Source organism: Lissotriton helveticus, chromosome 3_1 (assembly GCF_964261635.1).
Source record: "Lissotriton helveticus chromosome 3_1, aLisHel1.1, whole genome shotgun sequence".
NCBI classification, from domain to species: domain Eukaryota; kingdom Metazoa; phylum Chordata; class Amphibia; order Caudata; family Salamandridae; genus Lissotriton; species Lissotriton helveticus.
The window spans coordinates 2,033,301,502-2,033,317,266 of record NC_136061.1 but is presented as its reverse complement, the minus strand read 5'-3'; the positions used below and the strand labels follow the sequence as shown (position 1 = coordinate 2,033,317,266).

The 15,765-nt window shown below is 47.9% G+C and overlaps 1 long non-coding RNA gene across 1 annotated transcript in view; it reads left to right on the top strand.

The window, feature by feature from the left end:
• Positions 1–534: 534 nt before the first annotated feature.
• LOC144824079 (uncharacterized) overlaps positions 535–15,765 on the top strand; it is a 329,528-nt gene continuing 314,297 nt past the window's right edge. Inside the window, exon 1 of the long non-coding RNA XR_013608892.1 lies at positions 535–4,292. This is a non-coding gene — a long non-coding RNA (uncharacterized LOC144824079). The remainder of the gene's footprint in view (positions 4,293–15,765) is intronic.

The window sequence follows — 15,765 nt, the reverse complement described above, 5'->3', positions numbered from 1 at the left end:
GTGCTGTTTAATGCAGCATAGATAGAAGTTGCATAACGTCATTAGTTCGAACCGGGGCAGAGCATGCGCTGCTCTGCGAGGTATGCTGTATCCGAGTATGCACTTGAATCTCGCAAACTCTTCGCCCATATTTTTCATTGACTGGTGTCATTGTTCTTTTTAAATGCTGGCTTCACATTCGTTAATAAGGTTGTTAGTCTCTCCTTAGTACCGCCTTGTCTTCATTTGTAATGTCCCACGAGAACTGGCCCTTTTATTTCTGTTATAGGGGAATACTTTATTTAGTCTGAAAGCACTATTTTCTTCAATGAGTTTCTCCTATTGAAGGCACGACTTCTTTCCTGCAACATTCAGTGCGCCATGCGCACTTTCACTTTACAAGCAGCCCGGGACAATGGCGGCTGCTTCTTTGCAATGCAATCAGTCTTGCATTAACGAGAGTTTGAGGTATTGGTATTTAAAAGGATAATGCCTTTTATTTATGTGTTAATTTTCAAAACAGATAAATAAAAGGCTGTTGTGAAGAAAGAATCTTGAGGCAAGAAAAGGTAATAACTGTCTTTATTCTCTGTCACCCAACTCTCCGGACTGACAGGTGAATCCAACATTCCAGGGATGTCTAAGGGGATCATACCATCCGGAGGGAAAGGGGAGGGGTGGACGGGATGTACCACTGGGGATATAAAACCTGCTTAGATTAAAACACATTTAAGGATCATTATACTTACTTAGATTACAACACATCTCCCTCCTATCAGAAGAGCAAATAAAGGTGGGAGGGGAGGAAACCAGGGGGGGGGAGAGAAGGCAGGGGGAAGGGGTAGAAGCACATTAAGTCCTGGTAAAACAGGGAAAACCAGGCTACATAGTGAAGAATACAACTTATACAGAGAGGTTACACTTGTTCACTGCAGGCCTACTTTTAACAACATAATTTCCTAATACAACATGAACCATCACAGGGAATATTACTTTCTACACGGAATTTGACATTTTAGGTAGTATTGATGTACACCCCGAAGAATTAGACCCTATGTTTAGAATATACACTTTGCCCCCCTGTAGGTCTGCCTTTAAATTTAATACATACCCTCATCATCCCCACCAAAGGGATGTTCTCACCGGCCTACCCTATAGCTGAGATATCCGGTTCCAGCATATTGAGGCAGGAGATGTCAAACATGTCATTAGTGACACCCATGTTAAATAAGGTTGCTGGGGCACACGAAACAGCAAACACATCTATGGGAACCTTAATCACCAAGAACGTACATTTAGGATATTCAATAGATCCGTGGTCTTTGGAATGCCCAAGAGGAGTTTGAGACGATTGGCAGACCCTAGCTCTTATTTCACCATGCACAACTTTAACTTGACTGTTATCACTATTTTTGCAAACACTGCCCCGGTGCCCCTTCTTATTACACTTGACACATGTGAAACTGTGGGCAGTGCAACGCGCCTCATTAGTAAGATGGTTCTCTTGGCTCATAGCTTGACCTGCCATCTTAGAGAGTCAGCTCCTAGCAGACTGCAACAGGAATAATAATAGCGGGTAAGTGGCCACACAATGCTTAGTTGTAACAGGGAGAAAAGGGCAAGATGAGTCCACAAAAGGGACACAGGTTGGAGCCCCGGAGGGAGCCTCAATGCGTGACAACTACAAATAAGCTAAGACATCTGAGAGGCTAAACGTATGTACGGTAACAATCCCTATATTGGACTCTAATACCTCTTAATAACAGATTCATACAGGAAGGCTTAGCTTGAAAAGCAGTACTCATTAAGCATGTTACTTTATATACACTCTAACAAGGATGCATGCAGGAAAAACAATGCTTGTAAAACGGCACACAGTAAGCACAGATGACCTCAGAGCCTCAAAATATACATGGTAGTGGTTTCACTTAGGAAATTCTAATTAAGTTGAAGTATGCAAGAAATTTTGCTTGTGATGTAACCAACAATATACCACAGCTATGAAATACAACAATTGAAGTAGGTTACTAAATTGATGCTGATGACATGCAGCAGATAAAATGCTCGTCGTCAACTCCTGTCATGAGCACCACTGGACACATGAGGGGACTGGATCTTTAGATAGAATATTGCAACGAGTCTACGGTTTAATCGTTTGTCAATTACGTGTTGCCCCCAGAAGCCACAGTACTGAAAATCTCTCTCAAAATGCAGGATATTAGTACACAGTCACGATTCTCTTCCAACTATGGGTACAATGACACTGGAGCACCATAGACACAGCAATATACCGGCAAACGGACTTAGTCTCTCTGCCGGTAGATGCGTAGTGAAAAGCTGATCCCACAGAGAAGAGTGTCACCGCAGGACCAAGCGTTTAAATTTACCACATAGAAGACCTTACTTGAAAGAGGAAATGCCCCGAAGTGATTCCAAGTACGATGGAAAACTCCGATCACCTGTGCTGAGAGTTGAATATACCACTCTGCAACCACTGGTGATCCGGAAGGTTTTGTCAATGATGGCTCTGAGGTGGCTGAAGCACAGGATTTTGACACGCGGCGTTCTGACTGGAAACTCCGTGAGGCGGGGACGACCTGAAGGTCAACGAATAGCTGGAATACATTGAACTTGTGCGTGGCATGTCCCTAGGGAGGGGTTTTCCTCAATGGGGCTGGAAAGGTTGCGGGGGACCAATAAGTATGAGGGATACCGTCTAGTAGCAGTTTTTGCTACCAAAATGGCAGTCCCCTGTATCACCAGGTACAGTATAAATAAGGATCAGTAGAACTGGGAGACACAACAGTCTTACGAAGCGTAGGCAGTCTACAATGTCACCAAACACCTATGTATGGAGACTCCGTCTTGTGGCAGGCATACTACGCCATTAGGCAGTCCCCTATGTCACAATATTAAGCACAATATTAACATAGACCAAAGAACTGGGAGACACAGCCGTCTTACGGGGTAAGCAGTCCCCGAGCACCGTATTAGCGGTGACCAAAAAGAACTGGGAAGCGAGCAGTCCTTCGGCAGTCTTACTCTACCAGCAGTCCCCAGTGCTTCCTTCTTTCACAGGATTGCTTCCGACGTATGTTCCCCTGGCAAGGCAGAACTGAGGATGATGGTGGCCGGAAGGCAGGACCGGTGCTGAAGCGGCTGGGGCGCCGGGAGACTGACGAGGAAACTGACGAGGAGTGCACAGAAGAGAAATGACGAGCGCTGTTCAACTGACAGGAACACTTGAGGATTGAAGAGCTGCCCCCGTACTTGTAAATCTTCACAAACTCACGTCCATGGAAAAGCGTGGTTAGAGTCAGGCACTCTTCTGTGTCTCAGTATCGAAGGGAGTATGATTTGCAGAACCTTGATGTATGTAACACCACTGAGACTACACGCGATGACTGACAAAATGCCGCAGAAAGTAATAGACACTGTGGAGCTGAAAGGAAGAAATGACTCATGACCAGGACGGTTCTGATGCTGCTGGTGCGCCGGGAAACTGACGTGCTGTGCTCAGGAAGAAACTGACTGGAGCTCCTGAAGGAAAGTGTCTCCGAACAGTGCTTGCCACAGCGCAGCTTCCGCTGACAGAGCTGCTGTTGCGCAGGTCCGATGGAAACCAGGATTACACCCCGAAACTGACAGAGAAAGGGTGTCTCCTCACTGCGCTTGCTCAAACATTTCATCGGCTGACAGGATTAAGTACCTTGGAAGGCTGCAGCTGCGCAGAATGGGAACACGTTACAACTGCATGGACGGTGTGATACACTCACGTCTCCAAAGACTCCTGGCTAGCTGAAGCCAGGCACTGTTTCCTTCACTGGGAAACACCTGCGGTAATCTAATCAATATACTTCCACTAAGGACTGGGCACTTGTAGATCACCTCTCACCTCGAGGGAATCTTCACATAATTCACTCCAAAACACCCAAGAACTGCAGTTTACGCTTGAGCTCTTCATTCACAGCCGCACTGAAGCACGATCACCACCATCGCACAAGTTCACTGGATGGAGAGAGCACTGAAAGGGGAGGCGACAGCAAGGCCCCCTGCGCCTGGTTCTTCGCCTCGAATAAATCTCCAGAAAATATTAAAATAACGGACCTTCCTGAATCCCTAGGCACTAGTCCGTCGAACAGAGATCACCAATTAAACTTTTCACCTCATCTGTACTCAGCACGAACTTCACTGCATTACTCGAGCACAGGTTGGAGAGAGTACTGAAAGGGGAGGTGACAGCTGGGCCCCCTGCGCCAGGTTCTTCCCTTCGTCGCCAGTGTTGTGAAGAAAGAATCTTGAGGCAAGAAAAGGTAATAACTGTCTTTATTCTCTGTCACCCAACTCTCCGGACTGACAGGTGAATCCAACATTCCAGGGATGTCTAAGGGGATCATACCATCCGGAGGGAAAGGGGAGGGGTGGACGGGATGTACCACTGGGGATATAAAACCTGCTTAGATTAAAACACATTTAAGGATCATTATACTTACTTAGATTACTTAAACTCTAGAAAATGCAAGACCTATTGCATTGCAAATGCTTTTTTTAATGATTGTTTATGTGCAGGAAGGGACAGCTTCCTGCACATTAACAATCAAAGGCAGTTTGCTGTTTCTATATGTGCTGCACAACGCTGCATACATGGATACATCAAATACAAGGAGAAATTAAATATTTTCCTCATTGTGCCAGGGTAAGAGCAGGTTTCCCTGGTCTTGATTTTGGCGCTGCACCATATTTACACCACCCTTGTAAATATGGGGCAGTGTCAATCAAAATCAATGGATGTTCCAGTGGAACGCCCACTGCAACACCCATTGCCCGTCCCTTTCACGCTAAGTATAGAGTGAAAGGGTGCCCTATTTACAAGGCAGCGTTAAGCCACGTTTAGTACCCCTATCGCGAACACAGCGTCAGGCAAAGTGACGTTGTGGTGTCGATAGTGGCTTGTAAATATGCCCCTTAATTTTTTTTTTTAAGCAGCTTGTTCCATTAAAAGAAATTAGACTGTTAACAAGTTTCTTTATTTAAAAGCAACCACATACTTAGTGGCCTGCTGACCCTTGCAAGTTAACATCGCTCTGGTAGGATAGTTCCAATTTGCTACCTACCTTTTGAATATTAATTAGATAGGTCAGATTGCAAACCACTCTGCTTTGGATTTTTACTAGCTAATCTATTAGTACATAGGTAGGGTCGCAAAATTAATTGCAGACCTCAAACATATCGGTGGCAAAATGCAGCCAGTTTAATGATACTTTCTTTCGGTCTTCATTCCTTCATCATCTCACTGCAACAGAGTGTCAAATATATCATGCCAAGTCCAATTGACTTGTTTAATTTTTCTTTGTACTATTGCTTACAAAAAATGAATACAATCTGCAGCAGGATTGCTTTAGGCTAAAGATTTATGTGAAAAGAACAAGATCATCCGCACACAGCGAAAGCGTGAAGCAAGTATGATTCAAAAGTCATTTACTGCCATCTGCTGGAATTTAGAGCACATGGCGGCCAAATGGTATGCAGTCTCCGAAAAACTTCTATTAAATATAGATAACATTAGGCAGCTATTTACCTTGTTGTGAAAATACAGGCAATTTAAACCAAAGTGTGCATTTATTTTTCAAAATCAGATTACAGATGATTGGATGGAGAAAACCTGCCATTTTCCATTTACTTTGAGGAATTGTCTCTGAGTGTAATTGGTTACTGAGCAATATACGTGATAGGCAGTGATTTCCCAAGACCACAATAGGCACTGCACTCCAAATGGAAAACCAAGGGACATATTATCAAGCAGGGCGTTAAAATGATCGCCGTTGTAGCCGCAGGAAACTGCCGCTAAAGCGGCGATAATGGGCTTGATAACACGCCCTGGAGAATTCCAATAGAAGCCCATGTTCACACCAGAACATGGGCTTTTAACGCCCTGCTTGATAATATGCCCCAAGTTAAAGTATAAAATGGATTGTCTAAGTGAAATTCAAACCCCTACGATCCGGTTAAGGGTTTAAATTCAGATACAGTGGTTGAAAAATCAAGGGGCATATTATCAGGAAACAGCGTTAAAATTATCGCCGCTTTAGCAGCAGGAAACTGCCGCTAAAGCGGCGATAATGGGCTTGATAATATGCCCTTGTGCATTCCCATTGAAGCCTATGTTCTGGTGTGAACATGGGCTTCTATGGAATTCTTAAGGGCATATTATTAAACCCATTATCTCCGCTTTAGCGGCAGTTTCTTGCCGCTAAAGCGGCGATAATTTTAACGCCGTTCTTGATAATATGCCCCCAAGTTCTTTTAATTATACATAGCAGTTAAAATAAAACCGTCGATGGTTCTAGCATTTTCTCAGTCTGAAATCTGACCCTGAGTACATTTCCAGGGTATATCTGCAAAGACTGTTTGCTACAAACAACATGAAGTCATATATATGGTTATGACCTACTATGGGTTCTGGGCCAAGTTCTTCTTCAGCCCTTGACTCTTAGGACCAGATTTCCTAGGATTTTACTTCGACTTTACATCACAAAAGTGACGCAAATCGATGCAAAATCCTTTTTTTAATTTTTAAATCTTTTTATTGAAAAAGAAAAACAAACATTTGACAGCATATAATAAAGTGACATTGTGCATAAGTAGCATAACCACCATCGATTTGTAGGTGTAGTCCAACAGTACCATCACGTTACATAACGTAAATTTCAACATTATGACCAATAATTTCACAAAGTCATACAATCTTGTATAGAGGGATCAAGAAATGGTACACACAACATTCCTCTCGCTTTGTTCCAGTCACCCCAAATCTGACACAATTTTTTTTTGTCCAATTTTCTTTTCAGAGCAATAATGTGAAAGTAATACAAATGAGTGGATAGATAGCACTGCTTTGCAGTTCATTGCGCCAAGGAGGCTTACCATATTTGTTACATGGGCATTCCCATGCATCTATCCAAGGTTTCTGATGCTAAACTCAATTTATTAAATTAAGTAGACAGGGTTTAGCGTCAGAAAACAGCGCACGCTTCAACCAGGTGCTATGAAGGAGAAATTCTTCTTTTCTCCTTTCTTTTCCAATTTTGCATGTGTGCTGCACTGTATAGCACACATACAACGTGGGAAAATGTTTAAAATTCATCCAAGTATAGTATTTTGTACTAGAAGGAAAACCTTTGCTTGACTCATGGAGACACCTTTGTACTATGGCGCAAATGTGTCTCCATGGCGCAAGGCAGCTAGTTTCAGCCCCACCGCTAGGGGGAGTGGAGAAGAGTATTTCTGTAAATATGGTGATCTCCTGCTCTCTCCTCTCGCATCGTCGACTTGAACCTGCACATGGGCGACAGGCTTATTTGTGAACTAACCGTCTCCTTGCACTTTTCTACAGGGATCCACTCGTCAGAATCCCCCACTGAACCTCTCTCCCTCAAGTGTTCTCCTCTTCCTCACAGGGCACACTGACCTTGGCAGGCACTGATGTTCCAGGCTCCAAGGGCAGCTGGTCTTGGATATCCACTCAGCTCGGAGACTGGCATGCGTTAGCCTCCAACCCTATTTTTAGTCAGAAGTCTTACGGTTTCCATTAAACATTCACAACAAACTGATGTTACTTCACTTTTTATATCAGTGCAGTGGCCCACCTCAGCATTAGTAGGCGCCTCCCAGTATGCCGGCGCCTACTAATGCTCTGGCGACCCTTGACCCAGTCACCAGGTAGGTCGCTCCCTCAGCCACCACACAGCCCTCCTGTGTGCCCTTGACTTCTCTGCTGCCTCTCGCTCGCTTCTGTGCCCGTCCTCTGCCCGCCGCGTTACCACCACTGTGGTTGGTCTTTATTGTCAATTGTTGTTGCCTGCTGTATTTCCTTTTTGTTTACTGTGTGCTTTTGCCCCGCTGTACTGTGTGACCCAATACCCTCGTCCCTCTGTGCCCCCTTTTTTGCCTTCTGTACCCCCGCTCCCCCCTCGTACATTCCTACAGCTGCGTCCCCTGCGGCCCCGCCCCCCTTGTTCCTATTCGCCGCCCCTCTCTCGCCTTCCAGCTGCTCCTCCCTCTCACATCCCCTCATATGGAGGCCGCGCAGCGGACGCGTGCAGCGGGTGCGCCAGGCAAGCCCGTCTGCGCCCGTCCGCGCCTGGACCGCGCCCAGTGCTAGAACCCCTGGCCCCCGCCGAAACCAAGAAACCCGACGAAGATACGACACCACCACCCTCCACGCGCTCAACACCGGCCGACCATCTGCCTGCTACCAAGCCACCCCGAAGCGCACCTACGGACCCTTCTCCTGCCAAGTCTGCAAATTCACCTGCGTCCGAACCTGCACCTCACCGCCCGGACCAGGCAACAACAACAACCACCTCAAGTGCATCCTGCTCAACACCTGCTCCGTCCACAAACACACTGTCGAACTCTGGGACCTCCTCGACACAACAGCACCAGACGACGACTTCCTCCCAGAAACCTGGATGAATGCCTCCTCAGCCCCTGACATCGCCACAGCCATCCCGGACGGCTACAAGATCACTCGAAAGGACCACGTCAACCAAACCAGAGGAGGAATCGCCAGCATCCACAGGAACATCATCGGCGTCACGACCAACTGCGACAATGCCCTCACCACTGCCGAACACCTACACTTCCAGATCCACACCGACCCCATGACCACCCTCAGAGGAACCCTCATCTACAGACCCCCGGGCCCACACACACAATTGAGTGAAGCCAAATCCGACTTCATCAGCCCACATGCCCTCGCCTCATCAGACTACATCCTCCTAGGGGACCTGAACTTCCACCTGGAGAACAACAACGGCAACAACACCACCACCCTGCTCGCCAACCTCGCCAACCTCGGACTCAAGCAACTGGTGAACACCCCCACCCACTACACCAGCCACACGCTCAACCCCATCTTCTCTTCCAGCAGCCACGTCGCCTTCAGCCACTCCACCGGACTACACTGGACCGACCACAGCTGCATCCACTTCACCTTTAAGAAGACCACATCCCACCACCGTCCGCAACAGATCCCCGCAGATGATGGAGCAATGTCACCACAGACCAGCTAACCACATCACTGAGCCAGAACCCATCAATCAACACTGCTGACACCAACAACGCAGCCCGCAACCTCACACAGTGGATCATCAACTGTGCCGATGCCCTTGCACCACTGAAGAACCCTCCAGGAAAGCCCGGCAACAGGAAAACCACATGGGTCACCGACAACCTCAAAGAATCGAAGAAATCCTGCCAAACCCTCGAGAAAACCTGGCGCCACGAACAGACGACAGAAAACCTGACAGCCCTCAAGAACGCCACTCGCAAACACCACTAGCTGATCCGCACCACCAAAAAGACATCGTTCAAAGAGCGGCTGGACAACAACATACACAACAGCAAGGAACTCTTCAGCATTATAAAAGAGCTCTCCAACCCCAGCGCCAGCAGCAACGACATCACACCGTCACAATACCTTTGCAGCTCCCTCGCCACGTTCTTTCACCGCAAGATCGCCAATATACATGACAGCTTCGGTGCCCAGACTCCGTTCCCAGCCACTGAATGCCCCCTACAACCACCCTAAGCGCTTGGACTCCCATCAGCACTGAAGACGCCACCCACGCTATGAACACCATCCACTCCGGCTCTCCTTCCAACCCATGCCCTCGCCACATCTTCAACAAAGCCGACACCATCATCACACCCCACCTACGGAACGTCATAAACAACTCCCTTGCGTCCGCCACCTTCCCAGAGAGCTGGAAGAATGCAGAGATCAACACCCTACTGAAGAAACCCACAGCGCACCCTAAAAACCCACAGCGCACCCTGCATAAGTTATCGAGAAGATCGTCAATAAACAGCTGACCGCATTCTACAAGGCCAATGGCTCCCTCGACCCATCCCAGTCCGGATTTCAAGCCAACCACAGCCCCAAGACCGCCCTCATCGCAGCCACCAACGATATCAGGACCCTGCTTGACAATGGGGAAACAACTGCCCTCATTCTCCTAGTCCTCTCAGCCGCCTTCGATACTGACTGCCATTGCACCCTAATAACCCGCCTCCACAACGCTGGGATCCAAGGTAAAGCCCTATACTGGATCACCTCATTCCTCTCCAACAGAACCCAGAGAGTCCGCCTCCCTCCCTTCCGCTCCGAAGCCACCGAGATCATCTGCGGCGTACCCCAAGGCTCATCGCAACCCTCTTCAATATCTACATGAGCCCCCTCGTCGCCATCGCACGCAAACACAACCTCAACATCATCTCATACGCCGACGACACCCAGCTGATACTCTCCCTCACCAAAGACCCAGCCACCGCCAAACTCAACCTTCAGGAAGGAATGAAAAACATTGCGGAATGGATGAAACTTAGCCTCCTGAAACTGAACTCAGACAAGACGGAGGTCCTCATCCTCGGACCCTCCCCATCCACCTAGGATGACTCCTGGTGGCCCACAGCACTGGGCACCGCACCGACACCCACTGACCACGCACGCAAACTGGGATTCATCCTGGACTCATCTCTCACGATGACCAAGCAAGTCAACGCCATCTCATCCTCATGTTTCAACACCCTGCGCATGCTCCGTAAGATCTTCCGGTGGATCCCTACCGGAACTAGAAAGACGGTCACCCAGGCCCTTGTCACCAGCCGACTAGACTACGGGAACGCCCTTTATGCAGGAACCACAGTCAAACTCCAGAAAAGACTCAAGCGCATACAGAACACATCCGCACGACTCATCCTCGACATCCCTCGCCACACCCATTTATCAGCTCACTTGAGAGACCTGCACTGGCTCCCCATCAGCAAAAGGATCACATTCAGGCTCCTCGCCCACGCACACAAAGCACTCCATGTCATAGGCCCCGAATACCTCAACAACCACCTCACGTTCCACACTCCAACCCACAAACTCCACTCTGCCAGCCTCGCCCTCGCCACCGTCCCAAGGATCCGCAGAACCACCACCGGAGGAAGGTCATTCTCCTACCTGGCAGCCAAGACGTGGAACTCCCTCCCCGCCCACCTACGACTGACCCAGGACCAACTTACCTTCAGGAAACACCTCAAGACCTGGCTCTTCGAGAAGTAGCAGCAACCCCCTCCCTTCAGCGCCTTGAGGCTCTTTCGGGTGAGTAGCCCGCTCTATAAATGTACTGATTGATTGATTGATATACATTGCTACATTACCTAGCTAGAGGACTCCAGTTTGGAGTTCTATTAGTACTTTATAACATGGCTGCTACACCAGGAGGAAGAGGAGGGGGGAAAGTTGGAGGGGGAGGGAGGGAGAAAGATTTACTCAAAATCATATGTATATTCATCCCAAAGTAATCCTACAGTTATTCATGTGACTATTCCTGTGAGGGTAGGGCCTGTTCCAGCTAGTCTTTGTCCATTGCGGTTGCTACATTATTCCAGGCTTTTGCATAGTCAATGTTCTTCATTATTATAGTTCACTTCTCGATGCAGCAGGATTCCCTCTGTGTCTGACCATTTTTGGAGCTCTCTCAGCCACCCCATGCTAGTTAGACCAGTGGGAATTTTACAGTTCCTCAATATCTGTATTTTCACTAAGATCAGTGCCAAGTCTTTAAACCTGCTAGTTACCAGCTTAGATTTAAGTCTGGCATCTATTCCTAACATGAACCACTCAGGGTATCTCCATGGGTGTCCGCAGAAATTTTTCCAGGGGGGGGCAACATTTTTACTTCATCACCATCCTCCGACATAATTGAGCACAAGTATTAAATAAACAAATAAAAAAATCTAATAAAACAAAAGAGCTTAAATAACAAAAGAAACCCATGGGGTGGGAGAAATATCATATAAGGCTTCACAGCAGATTACCTGGCAACCACAATGAAACAGAGGAAAAAATAAACAAGCAATGGCATAGCCAATAGGTCTCGCCTTTGGGACCTTATAAGTGTTTAGCCATGCAACACTTGATGTTGTTGCACCAAGGATATTGTACTGGACAACTAAACACTTATATGGTCCCAAAGGGGAGACCTATTGGCTATGTCAATGCTGGTTTTTTTTTAATGACAAGCAGTGCTATAGGGCTCCGGCTGCCACTTAGTCCACCACATCCCACGTAGATGCTGCAGCCATCTTTGAATGGTTTTAAAGCCAATTTAAAAGCTGTCACCGGTGTATGTTAAACCCTATCTCAACTGTGAGACTGCTCTCCTGCTTCCCAATTCTATTAAATACAAATTATGTAAAAAGAGCATCCCATTCTGAGCTATACAGCTCATCCTACCCACGTTTCATGCGCAGATTTGAAATACTGATGGTTTGGGCTTCCCGGAATTCAACTGGTTGAGAGGTGGACAGGTGTAGAGAGGTAGAGAGAGAGGTGTAGAGAGGTAGAGAGACAGAGGTAGAGAGAGGTAGAGGGAGAGGTAGAGAGAGAGAGGTAGAGAGGTAGAGGTAGGTAGAGAGAGGTAGAGGTAGAGGTAGGGAGAGAGAGAGAGGTAGAGAGAGAGGTAGAGGTGTAAAGGTAGAGAGAGAGGTACAGAGAGAGAGGGAGGGGTAGAGAGAGAGAGAGAGAGAGAGAGAGAGAGAGGTAAAGGAGGAGAGGTTGAGAGGTAGAGGTAGAGAGAGAGTGGTAGAGGGAGAGGTAGAGAGGTAGAGAGAGGTAAAGAGGTAGAGAGAGAGGTAGAGAGAGGAAGAGAGAAAGGTAGAGAGGGAGGTAGAGAGGGGTAGAGAGAGAGGTAGAGAGAGGTAGAGGTAGAGAGAGAGAGAGGTAGAGAGAGAGGTAGAGAGAGAGGTAGAGGTAGAGAGGTAGAGAGAGAGAGAGAGAGAGAGAGAGAGAGGTAGAGAGAGAGAGGTAGCGAGAGAGAGGTAGAGGTAGAGAGAGAGAGGTAGAGAGAGAGAGGTAGAGAGAGAGGTAGAGAGAGAGTGGTAGAGAGAGATGTAGACAGAGAGGTAGAGGTAGGGAGAGAGAGAGGTAGAGGGAGAGAGGTAGAGAGAGAGTGGTAGAGGGAGAGGTAGAGAGGGAGAGAGAGGTAAAGAGGTAGAGAGAGGTAGAGAGAGAGGTAGAGAGAGAGGGAGGTAGAAAGAGAGGTAGAGAGAGAGGAAGAGAGGGGTAGAGAGAGGTAGAGAGAGAGGTAGAGAAAGAAGTAAAGAGAGAGGTAGAGAGAGAGAGGTAGAGAGAGAGGGGTAGAGAGAGAGGTAGAGAGAGAGGAAGAGAGAGAGGTATAGAGGTAGAGAGAGAGAGGAAGAGAGAGAGGTAGAGAGAGAGGTAGAGAGGGGTAGAGAGGTAGAGAGAGAGGTAGAGAGAGAGAGGTAGAGAGAGAGGTAGAGGCAGGGAGAGAGAGAGAGGTAGAGAGAGAGAGGTAGAGAGAGAGGTAGAGGGAGGTAGAGGTAGAGATGTAAAGGTAGAGAGAGAGTGGTAGAGGGAGAGGTAGAGAGGGAGAGAGAGAGGTAGAGAGAGAGAGAGGAAGAGAGAGGTAGAAAGAGTGGTAGAGAGAGAGGTAGAGAGGGGTAGAGAGGGTAGGGAGAGAGGTAGAGAGAGAGAGCGAGAGAGCGGTAGAGAGAGAGGTAGAGAGAGAGAGGTAGAGGTAGAGCGATGTAGAGAGAGAGAGGTGTAGAGAGAATGGTGTAGAGAGGTAGGTAGAGATAGAGAGGTAAAGAGAGAGACGTAGAGAGAGAGGTAGAGAGAGGTAGAGCCACGTAGAGAGAGAGGTAGAGAGGTAGAGAGAGGTAGAGAGACGTAGAGAGAGAGGTAGAGAAGTAAGAGAGGTAGAGAGGTAGGGAGAGGTAGAGAGGTAGAGAGAGTGGTAGAGGTAGAGAGAGAGAGAGGTAGAGAAAGAGGTAGAGAGAGAGAGGTAGAGAGAAAGGTAGAGAGAGAGAGAGGTAGAGAGAGGTGTAGAGAGAGAGATAGAGGTAAAGAGAGACATAGAGAGAGAGAGGTAGAGAAAGAGAGGTAGAGAGGTACAGAGAGAGGTAGAGAGAGAGAGGTAGAGAGAAAGATAGAGAGAGAAAGGTAGAGAGAGAGAGGTAGAGAGAGAGAGGTAGATTGGAGATCCTAGCATTTCCAGAGCATTAAAGGCTGTACTCATTTGTAACGTCATTCCTTTCACTGCACATCCTGCTTTATCTAAATAACTAGGGCCCTCGGATACAAAAGGATGTTGTGGTCATAAATCTTACAATTTGCAGCATCAGAGTGGTTGCTACTGATGGTTTTTACCCCTTCCTAGGGCCCCTGCAGCTCCACTCTTCCTTAGCTTGAAAAATGTGCCCCCCCCCCCCCCCCCGAAATTTGACTCTGGGTGCGCCTCTGCTTCAAGCTGTGGGAGCAGCCAGGCCCGGACCTTCTCTCTTGCCCATCAGCAGGACCGTCATTGCAAGCGCTTTCTCACGCTTTTAAAATTGACGGCCCTGCAGACAAACACCACTGTCTGTGGGGGCTGTCAATAGTGACGGACCGGTGTTCCAGGGGGGGGCAAGTGCCCCCTCTTGCCCTCCCCTGCGGACGCCCATGGGTATCTCACTATGTTCCTATAACTCATTGTCTGTCTCTTTTTTTCCCCACTTCACCCCCAAATGTATCTAAGCAAGGGCAGGCCCATACCATGTGATACAATGCCTCAACAGGATAGCCCTCAGGTTTGTGTTCAGCAATAGCGTAAATTTTTTATCCATTCACAGAGCTCTATTTGATCAAGCCATCAATCCATCAAACAGGACTTATAAAGCTTAGCTAATCCCTGTGAGGATATCCAGGCGCTGAAAACCTGCTGCTTTGGTAAGGTTCAGTTGAACAGCCAGGCCTTGAGTCCCGACCTGAATTCCAACAGAGAGGATGAGGTCTGGAGGTGAAGAGGTAGGTAATTCAATGACTTTGCAGCAAGGTAGGAGAAGGAGCATCCTCCACTGTCGCTTTAGCGGATATGGGGAATGTGAGCGAAGGAGAGGGAGGTGAAACGCAGGTGTCAGGAGGATTGGTGGAAGTTCTGGTAGTGGTTGATGTATGCTGGTCCTAGGTTATGTAGGGCTTTGTAGGTGATGATCAGCATATTGAATTGACATCTCTTCTGAATTGGGAGCCAGTTGAGGTTCTTTAGACAGGGAGGGATGTGCGTTTGCTTTGGGAGGTCGAGGATGATCCTGGCCACTGAATTCTGTTTGGTTTGCAGTCTCTACAGGAGGTGCTAGGTGATCCCTACATAGAGTGCGTTGCTGTAGTCCAGCCAGCTGGTGACTAGGGCTTGAGTGACAGTTTGTCTGGTGTTGACGGGGAGCCATTTGATCATCTTACGAAGTATGTCAAGAGTGAGGAAGCAGGGGGCAGAGACTGCGTTGATCTGGTTTTTCATGGTGAGCTTGCTGTCTAGGATGATGCCAAGGTTGCGGGCACGGTCTGTCCGTGTGGGTGTGGAGTCCTAATTTGGAAGGCCACCAGGCGTCACTGCACAGGGAGGTGTTCTTCCCAAAGATGAGCACTTCCTTTTTGTCTGTGTTGAGGTTTAGACGGTTTTCTTTCATCCAGTTGGCAATGCTGGTCATGCTCCTGCAGAAATTAGCCGTCATGGTGGAGGGGTCTTCTGATATCGAGATGATGGGCTGGGCATTGTTAGCATAGGAATGGGTTCTGATGATGTTGGCATTGGGGGTCCTGTAGGAGTTGAACAAAGTAGGGCTGAGGACCGAACCTTGAGGGACGACGCAGATCATATTGTTAGATTCCGAGGTGATAGGTGCATTCTCCAGGTACCTCCGGTTAAAAGGAGCCTATCCATTTGAGGAGGT